Raw genomic sequence first — 12,619 nt, 5'->3', positions numbered from 1 at the left:
CAAGGTAATACCACTTTGTACAAGACGTTGGCTCACTTCATTTCCATGGCATGCACAATATTTGGGGTACTGTACTGTGTACATTGGCTATGTTGTGGACATATATCTGTATTATGTTTGGCATTTCTGTCACCTAATATAAAATACATTGCATTCTAATGTGAAAAGTGTTGCTAAACACATCTAGTGAAATTTCATGTCACTAGATGTTTAAAATTATCAGAACATCTGAATCAAATTTGGGTTTCAAATCTGTTTTTGGTGGGTCCCTACATCAAGGAAAGTACTGGTGACCTCCTGGTAAGCCAAATTTTACTCAATTTGAAACCCCTGAACTAGTACAGTACGGCACTAAATGCTGATGCTAAACTGATTAACTTTTTGTCAGAGATAGAAAATAATATCAAACGGGGATCCGTGGCCTAATGCATATCAAACTAGGCTTCATTGAAATGAAAAAGGATCACTGATCTAGCACTCCTAACCCCAAAATGAACCCACATGCATAATAGTGCTGTTCGTGCACTGTGATTGATGCTGTGTTCCTGCCAATCCCTTGGCTCCAATCCTACAGACGACAGACTAGCCTGTCCATGGAGCATCTGCACAGCTTAAGCCTAATTTATACTCGCCAAAAAAAGACAGATTTTCGAGTAAAAGAAGAAAAAAACATTCTGCTTGAAAATCAATTGTGTTCGGTGAGCGAAATGGTCATACAATTAAAGGAAGTTTATAGTGGTTGTAGAGACTGATATTGTGTTACACAAGATATTGGTCCTTACGATAATATATTGTTATTAGTTATCTTAGGACGCTGATGGGGGCGAGTGTGTCACGTTAAACCTCCGATGACGGTGGTAGAACAAAGGTGGGTCTCAGTAATGTTGGGACCAGGCGGGCTAGAGAGTACACTTGAACCTAGGTTGAAGTTTGAGGTAGGCCTATGTTTCTTCTGGTATAGATGGGAGGGTGTAAGGCTCAATCTTAGTACCTGGGATGGCGGTTTATGACTATTTCTGTCATGATCTGTGTCCTTCTATCTTATTATGTAGTATCGTCCCTATTATTTCCTGTTCTCCTTGTGCTTTTATTGAGTAGTTATGTTCCTAGTGTTTCCTGTCTGCCCTAGTTGCTGCTACCTGTCTTGTCTCACCAGTCTGTAATTGCAATTGTAGTTCACCTGTGTCTTGTTCAGTCTCAGCCAATCATGTGTTGATTGTAGTTATGTTTCACCTGTGTCTTGTTAGTCTGTGTCTATTTAGACCTCCCTGTGTTCTACATTATTTTGTCAGATTATAGTTGTTGTCATGGTGTGTCCTACCTTGTATGGCCTGCTTTATTGCCACCTTGTAGAGCGATAATAAAACATTGAACTTGATCTCCCTGCCTGGTTCTGCACTTGGTTCCAACACTTGTCTCATATCTTGACAATATCTGCCTATATAATGTTATAGGAGTTACAGTCCACTCAATGGGGTTATTCGTCTGTGACTCTGTGGAGAATATATGTCGCTATTCTTCCGAACCTTTTGGGAATATATGTGTATTCTTCCGTGGGTCATTAGAGAATATTCTTCTATTCTTGTAGCAGAGCAAAGTCTCTAGGAAAGGCTGACTTATAAGTAACTGTAAAGATGTGATGTCATGCTGGCATTGTGCCCAAATTAGCTGCTTTCATGCTGGGGGCGTCGTATCCTTCGTTACAGGTGGTAAATGGTGCGTTTATATCGCCCAAATATCCAAAGCACTTTACAATGTGCATTACATTCATTCGCCCATTCACACTCACATTCACACAGTGACGGCAGAGGAAACCATGCAAGGCACCTGCCATCAAGGACACTAACCCAGGGTGTCGAGGGTGTTCCGGTTCACTCTATGAGCCATTGCCGCCGCGTTGCATCGGCTAATGACAGTCGATGCTTGAACCAGGCATTTGCTATCGTATGGCCTAGTAGAGCGAGGTTACATTAGGCTTTAGAAAAGTGTGTAATGGCAATGCTCAATGAGCAGCAGTACAGACAGTTACATAAACAGTGCTACTAACCTATATATATATCCTAGTGTGATTGCCTCGGCATAAGCCTGATGACACATACTGAATTTGTAACTATATTATTAAGCATGGATAACAGGATAGATCAGAGCATTCAGTGCAGTACACCCTAAACAGTGTCTTCACACCAAGGAAGCCCTCCATCCACAGTGAGCATTTATTTTGTTGACAGTCTACATATTTGTATTCCAATACAGCTAAAAGGCAACAACTGTATGAAATAGAAAATTGACGACAGCGAGTCACGTTAGATGTTAATGTTCTTTTAGATTTTTCTGTGCAGTAAAGTGACACTGATCGATTTCAGATGCTGCTCACAGTGTTTTCGCTTCCGTTCTCGCCCAGGGACCGGGATCTATCTTACTGTGGGTTTGTGTGAAAACAGAGAGAACTGGGAAACATTCTTCCCTCTGTGATAAGTCTGGTTTGGCTCAGTTTGGTCTGATTCGGTCTGACTTGGAATGTGAGGGCTCGGGGAGCAGCGTCAACACAGGGGAAGTGTGGGGTTGAGTTCACTTACATCTGACCGGGACAGAGGGAGGGAGAGTGAAAGAGTGAGAGAAGGTGAATGAGAGAGAGAGAGTTTGTGTGTGTGTGTGTGTGTGTGTGTGTGTGTGTGTGTGTGTGTGTGTGTGTGTGTGTGTGTGTGTGTGTGTGTGTGTGTGTGTGTGTGTGTGTGTGTGTGTGTGTGTGTGTGTGTGTGTGTGTGTGTCTGTGTGCGTGCGTGCATGCATTTTGGCTTATGTTTCACATAGCAGCGCTGTGACTGACATCCTTTGCAGGACTCTAAGAATAGTGTTTCCTCTGAGGTAAGGATGTACTAATTTCCCAGGTTTTTGGGGTACCTAAAAAAGAAGCGGGCAGAAAGCAGGCCGCCAGCTGCTGTGGATACACTGCTGGGCCCACCATCCATCCGCACAACACTAAATCAATGCTTTGGTTCAGTGTAGGGGTCTAACAGTTAATAGAACTCATCGATGTAATCGATTGTAAAAACGTATCGATAATTGATAATTCAATAAAACGATTGATTAATAACCTATCCCTATTTTGGCCATGTCATTATAGGGTAAAAGCTCCCAACTCACAAACGGCTAACAAAAAGCTCACAACGTGTCGCAAAGGGTGCATATTGTGAGCTTTTAGATCTGCTATTTTCACTATTTTTGTACGACAACGTTGTGCGACAAAGTATAAAATAACACACACATAAGTGGTTAATCGATTTCTTGATATATAAAAAATGGGGGGAAAATATATAAACTGTATGTATATATATATATATATATATATATATATATATATGTGTGTGTATGTATATACTGTACGTATATATGTGTGTACAGTATATATATGTATAAAATCACGCTTCTCGATTATTTGATTAATTTGAAAGGTTATCGATAGAATAATCGCTAAGAAAATAAGAAATAGTTACATTGTCAGAATTCTCCTGTGAACATCCTGGAAGTTATCTGAGAGAATCTCTGGAATTCACAGAAATTGCGGTCAATTCTCCTTTCAATGGTCATGTATTTCAGACATGCACTATCCATTTTGCTTTGCCATATAAAATATGTTCTACACAAAGCACATATTAATCTTCAATATAGAATCAAGAATAGTTCATTTAAGATACAAGGTTTATGTAAGTCAAACACCAAATTTATACTGCATTCAACTGGCTAAATGCTGTTAGAAAACAATAAAGATAGCAGGAGTAAAAACATTTGATTATCTAGCATTCAACACGCACACAAGACTGACATTTGCCACATTGTATTGATCCAATCTGTGAATGTTGTCCTGCTGCAGGGCATCTATCAGTATTCTAATGAGAATCCTGAGCTGAAGGCCTGTTGGGTCAATTCAAAAACACAGGGTCCACTCACTGTGTACAATAATCTGTCCAATGCACAGTACTTGGCCCGAACCTCTAGTATAGTGAAAATAGCCGATCTGCAAGGACACAACGCATCACATAGCGACGCGCTGTGACCTTTTTTTGCATGCCACCATTGTACAACTGATCGGACTAATCAGACAAAAAGATCTCAACCTACATGAGCAAAGTAAGGTTGATTATTGGTTCTGATCTAAAAGTCGGTTTGGATATATTGTGGGTTAATTGCCCAGCCCTACTTGTTGAGTTACGGTAGATGTTGTCACTACTCTGGGTGTTGCATCTCCTAAGGGACAGTGCCTTTAGTTTGAGCATTATATGATGTGCTGTTTGCCAGGGTCTCCTGTGTGACAACCCAGACAAGAATAACAGCAGGCTCACGTTGCCTTTGTACCGTAGAACATGGAGACAAATATCTCTCTCTCTCTCTCTCTCTCTCTCTCTCTCTCTCTCTCTCTCTCTCTCTCTCTCACACACACACACACGCGCCAACATTTCTTTTTTAGTTCCCATCCTCTGCATGATTTCCTTCTCATGTCTAAGAATACAAAAAGATAATACGCACACCGTTATATAAGCCTGTACTGTGTGTTTGAGAGAATACAGATATGCAATCAATGTATGTATATTCTTGAATAAATACACAGTGGGAGCTAGCTATAACGGTGTGTGGATAATCTTTTTGTATTCTTTAGATCCCGCCCCCGTTGAATCACACACACACACAGACGCACACGCACACGCACACGCACACAGTTTACGTTCTTCTTTCTGTCCCTGTCTTTCATAGACACAGACAGAGTTTGTCCTCAAACGTCTCTGTCCTGGCAGTACTGTGACCTTCAACTAGTGTTGTCGGGGGTTGGTGGGGTGGGGTGGGGGGGTCGGGGTGTTAGGGGGCAGTGGTGGTGAGCTCATCTTTCGTCAGGTTACTCATATTGTTGTTACAGTGTGGCTTACAGCAAAAAATAACACTTGGCTCCTACCGCAACCCTTGACCTGGATATAGCCCCTGAACACATGCAAAGTGTATTTCAATAACTGACCGGGGGGTGGGTGGGGGGGGTTACAAAACAAATGTTTTACTAGTGGAGAGTCAACGTACTTGAAGGTCCGATCCGTTATGGCTTCAATATTCTGAGCTCTGAGGTTTGTTTAAAGTCGGGAAGTCTGGCAGGAACAGGTAGAAGTTTCGGTGGGGCAAGAAGCAGTGGGTTTGTGAAGTTTGCCAATAAAAATCTCAACACCGCAAGGTAATGTCTGGATGAACATCCCTCAGCAACTCTCAACGGGTCCTGAGAATTGCACGCAATAAAATCCTCAGTGTTTATTTAACTCTGAGTGTACAAATGTAACCACATGGACCTTTATAGTCTCAGAGTTAATACAAATGGATAAATTAACACTGAGGATTTTACTGTGTATAATCTAAAAAGTCATTTTAACTTAGTTGTCTTTTTGCGGCGTGACTGCCCATGGGCAAAGTCTATGTCTCCATTGGAACAGGGTTTGTCTTATATGTACAGCATGTCCTCACAAAAGTAGACCAATCACAGCTTGGGCAATCACCGAACAGAAGCCATTAGTTTCTGATATTTCAAAGATAAGAGGGAAATCCTGCTCTACAGTACTTGAATGATGTCTGTCTACGTTCATATAATACAGAGTGGCTTTGTTCTCAAACTGCACACCTATTTGCCAGGCAATGCCGGGTCTGTTACTAGACTGTCTTTGTTTGTTTTTATATTTTAACAGAACTTAAGTTTGAACATGTAGAATTATAGTATTTTGTTGTTGCCTGAGTGGCTATTTTTGATTTGTTTTGTATTTTTATTATATTGCATTTTTTTTCTTTTTACTTTGTTGACTAATTTTAACATGCTCAAAATGCAATTCATTCATTCATTCAAGTTGCAGCATACAGCTTTCCTCAATGTGCCACAGTCAGTGCTACTGTACACGACTATCTATCATAAGCAGTGGTGATATTGAACACTTGTTCCATTGTGTTGATAATAGCAAGTGTGTCGGTGGCTTTCACCCTACGTCCTTGGCCTTGCTCTAACCCCTGACCATATATTGCGATGCATAAATAACTTATGACACACAACCCAGCACAACACAACACACCACAAGGGACAGTGATGTGAAAAACCAACATATGATTCTGTGACCCTTAACCTACATACACAGCAGCCTCTGAATAAGTGATCTGTGTATAAATAATATAAAAACAGAATGGAATATGGAACATGCTTCACTGACTGAGATTGTACATGAAAACAAATCTAACATAATACCATAAATATAAAGCCTTTTTTGCACAATGTATGAAGTTCTAACGGTGGTGGAAAAAGTACTCAAATGTTTTACTTAAGTAAAAGTATCAATACCACAATGTAGAAGTACTCTGTTACAAGTAAAAGTCCGGCATTTAAAATTGACTTGAGTAAAAGTACAAAAGTATTGGTATCAAAATGTACTTAAAGTACCAAAAGTAAAAGTACTAAAATGTTTGAAAATACTAGTACTTTACACCACTGAGTTCTAAGAACAACAATGGTCAAGACTATTACAGTGTTCAGTGACAGTGGAAGTGAGAGGGCTGGTTTATGGAGCTATTCTGAGACCAATGAAAGACACAATCAAAGCTGTTTCAATGTTCCATAATGAAGCACTGTACTCACATCTGTGTTCTGACAATGGTACGCAGCCACATGCAGTTTATTGAAAGGACTCAATACCATGGATGCCTCCTCGTTCTAACTACTGTCTAAAAAATCTAAATTGTTCCATAAAGCTCTCTCCATTCGCTCAAGTTGCGATAGAAAATACTTTTGTTAGAAAATAATGATGACACTTGCATGTTTTTAACATGCTACTAGTATGGTAAATGATAACGTTTTTTGGTTTTATATATCACTGAAGGGACACATTCTCTCCTGATAGCTTTGAAATCGCTTGTGTGTGTGTGTGTGTGTGTGTGTGTGTGTGTGTGTGTGTGTGTGTGTGTGTGTGTGTGTGTGTGTGTGTGTGTGTGTGTGTGTGTGTGTGTGTGTGTGTGTGTGTGTGTGTGTGTGTGTGTGTGCCATCTGCCAAACTCTTTCTCTACCTTCTCACAGACCTTTTTGCTTTTGTTTGGTTTATTTTGGGAATCTTTTATACTTCATGAAAGATAGGTCAGTGCAGAGAGACGGGAGGAAACCAAGGGCAGAAGGGAGGTGAGACATGCAAGACAAAACAGGCGTTGGATTTGAACCCGGGGCCTCGCACTCACAACAAGGAGCATATGGTCCGGCTGAGCCACCAGGCAGGCACCCCAGCGAGAGTAACATCTTGACACTGAAACACCTTGTCTGTATATTTTATTGCTCTCCCTCTTCTTCTTCTTTCTCTCTCTCTCTCTCTCTCTCTCTCTCTAATTCCTTCTCATCTGCTTATATATTTTACTGCCAGCCTCTTTCTCTCTTTCTCACTCACTCAATCTCACACATTCATCTCTCCTCTCCCTCTCTCTTTTCCTTCCATCCAACCTATTGTCTGTTAGCATAGTTCGCGCTCCCCTCGGCCTCTCCATTGGCAACCCACTGCTTCTGTTGCCAGCACACAGCAGCATCCTGAGTGGTACTGAGTGTGTAAGAAATGGACTCTTTTTTTTCTTTTCATTTTTTTGCTGTGTATTGAATTCTGTTCTGTCATGGAGCACACTTTCTCCGTTTCACCACTATCAGTTTGAGACCATGAGCAAACATGAATGTATTGCTATAGAGATTAACTCTCAATAATAAACTGCAGCAGAAGTTTGGCAAGCTCCACACCTTCTGGGAACTGTCTGTGCCAATACTTTGATCAGGCATTAAAGTCTGCTAGTCATGTATTGTGTAGACAGCTGGTAGACACAGTAGTAGCCAGCCCATCAAATATATATGTCCGTATAACATTTTCAAAACATTCTTTGAATGTAATTGCAGCAATAGTGTAGCAACAGATACAGCATGGAACACAAGGCTTATACATTGGCTTTATATTGAGTGTAGGGTTGTGCAGAGAAGATAATGGACAATGTTTGTTGCTTGGAAAAAAGTCAAGATGGAAAGTTCTCATTTTGTTGAGTCATAACAACAACATGAACTTGAAGTAATTGTCAAATGACACTTTGACAAATGTGGGTAAACAACTGCACAGGCTTAACCTTATTTATCCTCTGCTGCACATTGGTGTCGCTCTCTCTGAAACTCAGTTAATTTCGACAAGCAACACAGAGTATAAATGATACTTTAAACAACAAGGCAGGGCTTGAGACAGCCAGACACACAGTACTGTTGAAGGACCCTACTGGCGTCAGTATGTCATTGTCTATTCACAGCTGTGGCCATATATTGTACAGAAACATTTTCCTGTTAATGGCTTTATTTTTATATTTTACATTTGTTTACAATTCCTCCAGAGTCAGCAAAACGTTACTGAAACTACCAGAATAATTGAGTCAGTGCTGACTAAACACCATTGTGTGGTTATGAAGTCACAGACATTAGGCTTTTGTTAATAAATCAATCTTTTCTCCTGGGACAATTTTTGGCTTGACTTTTCAAATCAATTTGTGATGCATTGAAATGCATTACAAGTTACAACACAACAATAATGTAACAAAAACTAAAAATGATAATGAAAAAAATATCACAGAAGTGATTACTATATACCTACAGTATCTAAGGCAAATTTCAAGTCTCTGCAAGTTATTGTTCATTCTGAATTGAAAGGGATCCAATGGCTTCCTTAGAAAGACTATACAAAAACTAAATAAAACTAAATAAAACTAAAAACTGGTACAAATATGGAACTATGCTTTGGAAGATTGTTAGCAGTAATCAAGTAGTCAAGTACACTGCAAGTACACTGCAAGTCATGGTCAATGGGCTAAACATGCCATACCACCGACCGATACAGTACACTACATACAGTACACACACACACACACACGCACGCACGCACGCACGCACGCACGCACGCACGCACGCACGCACACAAGTGCACACACACACACACACACACACACACACACACACACACACACACACACACACACACTTTAGGAACAAAAGTAAACTTTATATATTGTCAGAACAACCTAATACCTATTAGATTGATACTCCCTGGAGCGTACAGACACACACATACACACAAACGAAAACATGATACAGGGTTAATACAAACTGAGATATCTGTTTTCGCAAATGAACTCTTCGTCACTGTCCCAGGCCTTAGGAATAATCACCTTGCTCCTATGCTTATGGCAGTATACACCCCCACTCAGCCAGCCACACTGTGATCTCATTCTGCAGAGCAATCCTTATGACAAATAGCTCTATTTCCCCTAATCGCCTCACAGCAGCCATCTCCTCAGACATCTGCATTCATTACCCCTGCAGCCACCATGTCTCTGCCACTGAGCAAAAGGGGACTTGGGAGAGGAACAGAAGCATGAAAGAGACCATTTCCTGTTTTATTCAGTGTGAAAGTGTCTTTAAGCTACCTGAGCTGGTGCTGAACAGGGTCACTGTAAATAGCCCTGACGGCAAAGCTTGATGTTGAGGCATATATTTGTCCTGTAATGTACCATTCAGTGTGCTGTGGGCAACTATAAGGCCTGATTATACTTGCCGCGCCCGTGTAGGTGTTTGCGGACAGCGGACGTGACATGGTTGTGATTACAACCATGTCACAATCTGTTACTACAATTTGTTTCTGCAGACACGCACACACGCTCCTTAGCGAAAACAACACTGCACTCTATACAAGGCATAATCCAATGACCTGTGGTTAATGAAAGAAGAGGTTGAGTTTTACTTTTGGATCAAGTGCATTCCTGTTATCCTCTGAAGAACATCTGATTCTAACAAATTCCTTCAGCGAAGCTTCGAGAAGTCTTTTTAATTCAGGTTCCTTTCTGTTTTCCATTCAACAAACCGGCCATGAACATCACTTCAAATTCAAGTCCTTTAAATAATATAATACAACAGTAGCGATGGATCTAGTCTCAATCATTCCTCAAACAGAGCGTTTTCATTTTATACTTGTCTGCACATACACTTCTCTGCACATAAGTATGCACGCTCATAGAATCTAGGGCTGTCACGATTACAAATTTAAGTTGACGATTAATTATCACTCAATTACGCGATTAACGATTAATTGTTTCTGTCGTTGAAAATGAATGGAACATTATGAATAAAAATTACATTTCTGTTCAGCTTTTAGCTTTCGTAAACAAAAGTTGCACGGGGCAGATATGACAAATAACACATATTTAATCACTTTATACTTAAGAATAAACATTAATAGTAGAGATAGCCGATCTTATAGATCTGCTATTTCCACTATTTTTTATTTATTTTTTAATATATGACATTTTTTAACATTGATTATTGATTATGACGATTACGCAAAAATAATTGCGATTAGACGATTATGTAATAATTGTGACAGGCCTAGTTCTCAGTTTATACTTGTCTGCACATACACTTCTCCGCACATAAGTATGCACGCTCATAGAATCTGGGATGCACGCGGACGTCCCTGTGGACATGAGCTGGTGAGCTGGAAATTACGTCATATGATGAAGCTATGTGGATGTAGCAAATATAATTTGGCCCTACTTAAGGTCAAGTGGTAGGACTGCGGCCCGCCTAGTTGTGGCTATATCACTTGCAGTCAGGCACCTTGCAAACTGTTAACCTCCTATAGTGCTTATCATAAAAAAAAGTATCCAATAGTGCTGTTTTTTGTTTCAATGTGATGTTAGAATCGATCAGTATGCATACTGTAGGTTCTATCGTGGCCTTTCTAGATGTCTCAGCACAGCACATCCTTGCACAATAGCTAGCAAAGTTATGAGGTCAACACAACACTTTAAATCAAAACCAACCAATAGACAATACAAAACACACCATCTTAGTCAACGTGTTTGGTGACTGAGGCAATACCAAATACGGTTATAATTATATGTACAGGATACAGATATCCATTACTGTGCTGTGTTTTCAAATGACTCGCGATGGCATACGTTTGGTATGTTTGCAATGGATGCAGAGTGAGTCGTGTTTGCGTAAATATTCAGTTTTTACTATGTTTTTACAGATGCGTTTATAGTTAAAGTTATTGTGCCGTTATCGGGAGATATTTGCACACATTAGAAAGCCTCTCATCCAATCACAACGCGAGGTTAGAGCTAACTGTGCTAGTGCCATAACATTAATGAATTAACAGAATAATGCACAAATGACACAAAAGAAAGCCTAGTATAGGATTCTCTCGCAAAAGCTGAAACAAGTCCACATGTATTCCCGATTTATGAGTGAACTCAAATAAACTTTGCATTTGTGACATTGTAATGTGATTCAAATGTTTGTTATTGTTTCTCATTATATATGTATTTTATGTTGTTATCAGGGCGTCCTTGAAAAAGAGAGCTTGCTCTCAATGGGCTTCCCTGAATAAATAAAGGAAAAAGAAAGAAATATGCTCTTTGAATAATATATATGTGAAATAAGAAATATACTGTAGGCTACACCAGCTACACATGCAGTAGACTGCTCCTAAGCAGCCTTCCAACACTTTGTTGATTCCAGTGGCAAGTTTTACATTGTGGTAACTCCTAATGCAAAACAAAACTAACATGCAGTGATGTTCCCAAAATCATCACTAATATTCCTGACAAATTAACAGATGAACTTATACTGCTTTAACTAATTTTCTCCTTTGAAACATCAGAGTGCAAAAATGCTGTAGACACCAAATGAAATTTGGTGTCTCTTAGACAATTCCCTGAAGAAAATTCAGAAACAGAATTAATTCAGAACAAAGTAAGAGCCACATTTATTGGATATTTGACATGATAGGCCTAGTGCCATTAAAGTTGCTGTTAGTAAAGTAAAAGTAAGCGTTCAGTCCAAGATGCCATGGACAGAGAACAGAAAATGTACCGATAATGATCACAACCGTACCTGAGAGTCTGATCAGGGCTTTTCCTGCCTGTGCATACTGCCAGCTGTGGTTATCCAGCACAGCCATTGCAAAGAACCAGGACCAAACCACAACCAGAGTAGAAGAGCCAATCCAGTGCTGTTCCAAAACGGATCTAAAGGAGCCCAACATCCATGGATCTAACGGATATTATCACGCCAATTCTTACATTTCCGACAGTGGCATTGCCATGGGGCAAATAGGCAAACTGAACAGCAGGCAAAAGCATACATTGGCCAGGCCAACGCCCTGCCACCCACCGAGCTGCAGAAAAGACACGGCACTGCCAGCTTCTTTTGCCTTTCACCAATTGGCTTTTCTTCTCACTGTCCCCCCATGCCCGCCAAACCCCCCCTAAAATAAGATTTAGTGACTGCAAAGTGCTGCTTTGCATTAAGCAGTTTCTCCCCTCCCTGTGCGCTTGGCTACTTACACAGAAACAACGTTAAGCCAGCCAAACAGTTGTCGCCCTGTGGATTTGTGAACAGAATAGGCTTTAATGATGACTGGTTGTAATCTTCTCTTATACTCGTATACCCTGTAGGTCTCTATGAGTATTCACGCTGGGTCACCTGCGAACCCATCGTTCTGTAAACAATGACATGGGGGGAAAAAGCCTTAAAGGTCCAATGACATGG

General features: G+C 40.3%; 1 protein-coding gene across 3 annotated transcripts in view; it reads right to left on the bottom strand.

Moving 5' to 3' along the window:
- The window catches only part of triob (trio Rho guanine nucleotide exchange factor b), a 154,961-nt gene that overhangs the window by 112,968 nt on the left and 29,374 nt on the right, over window positions 1-12,619 (bottom strand). The gene's annotated exons all lie outside the window — the stretch shown is intronic.

This window comes from Gymnoscopelus microlampas (genome assembly GCF_963454915.1).
Source record: "Gymnoscopelus microlampas genome assembly, chromosome: 3".
In the NCBI taxonomy this organism is placed as follows: Eukaryota; Metazoa; Chordata; class Actinopteri; order Myctophiformes; family Myctophidae; genus Gymnoscopelus; species Gymnoscopelus microlampas.
Note: the sequence above shows the minus strand (reverse complement) of the source record. Positions and strands in the feature narration are given on the sequence as shown.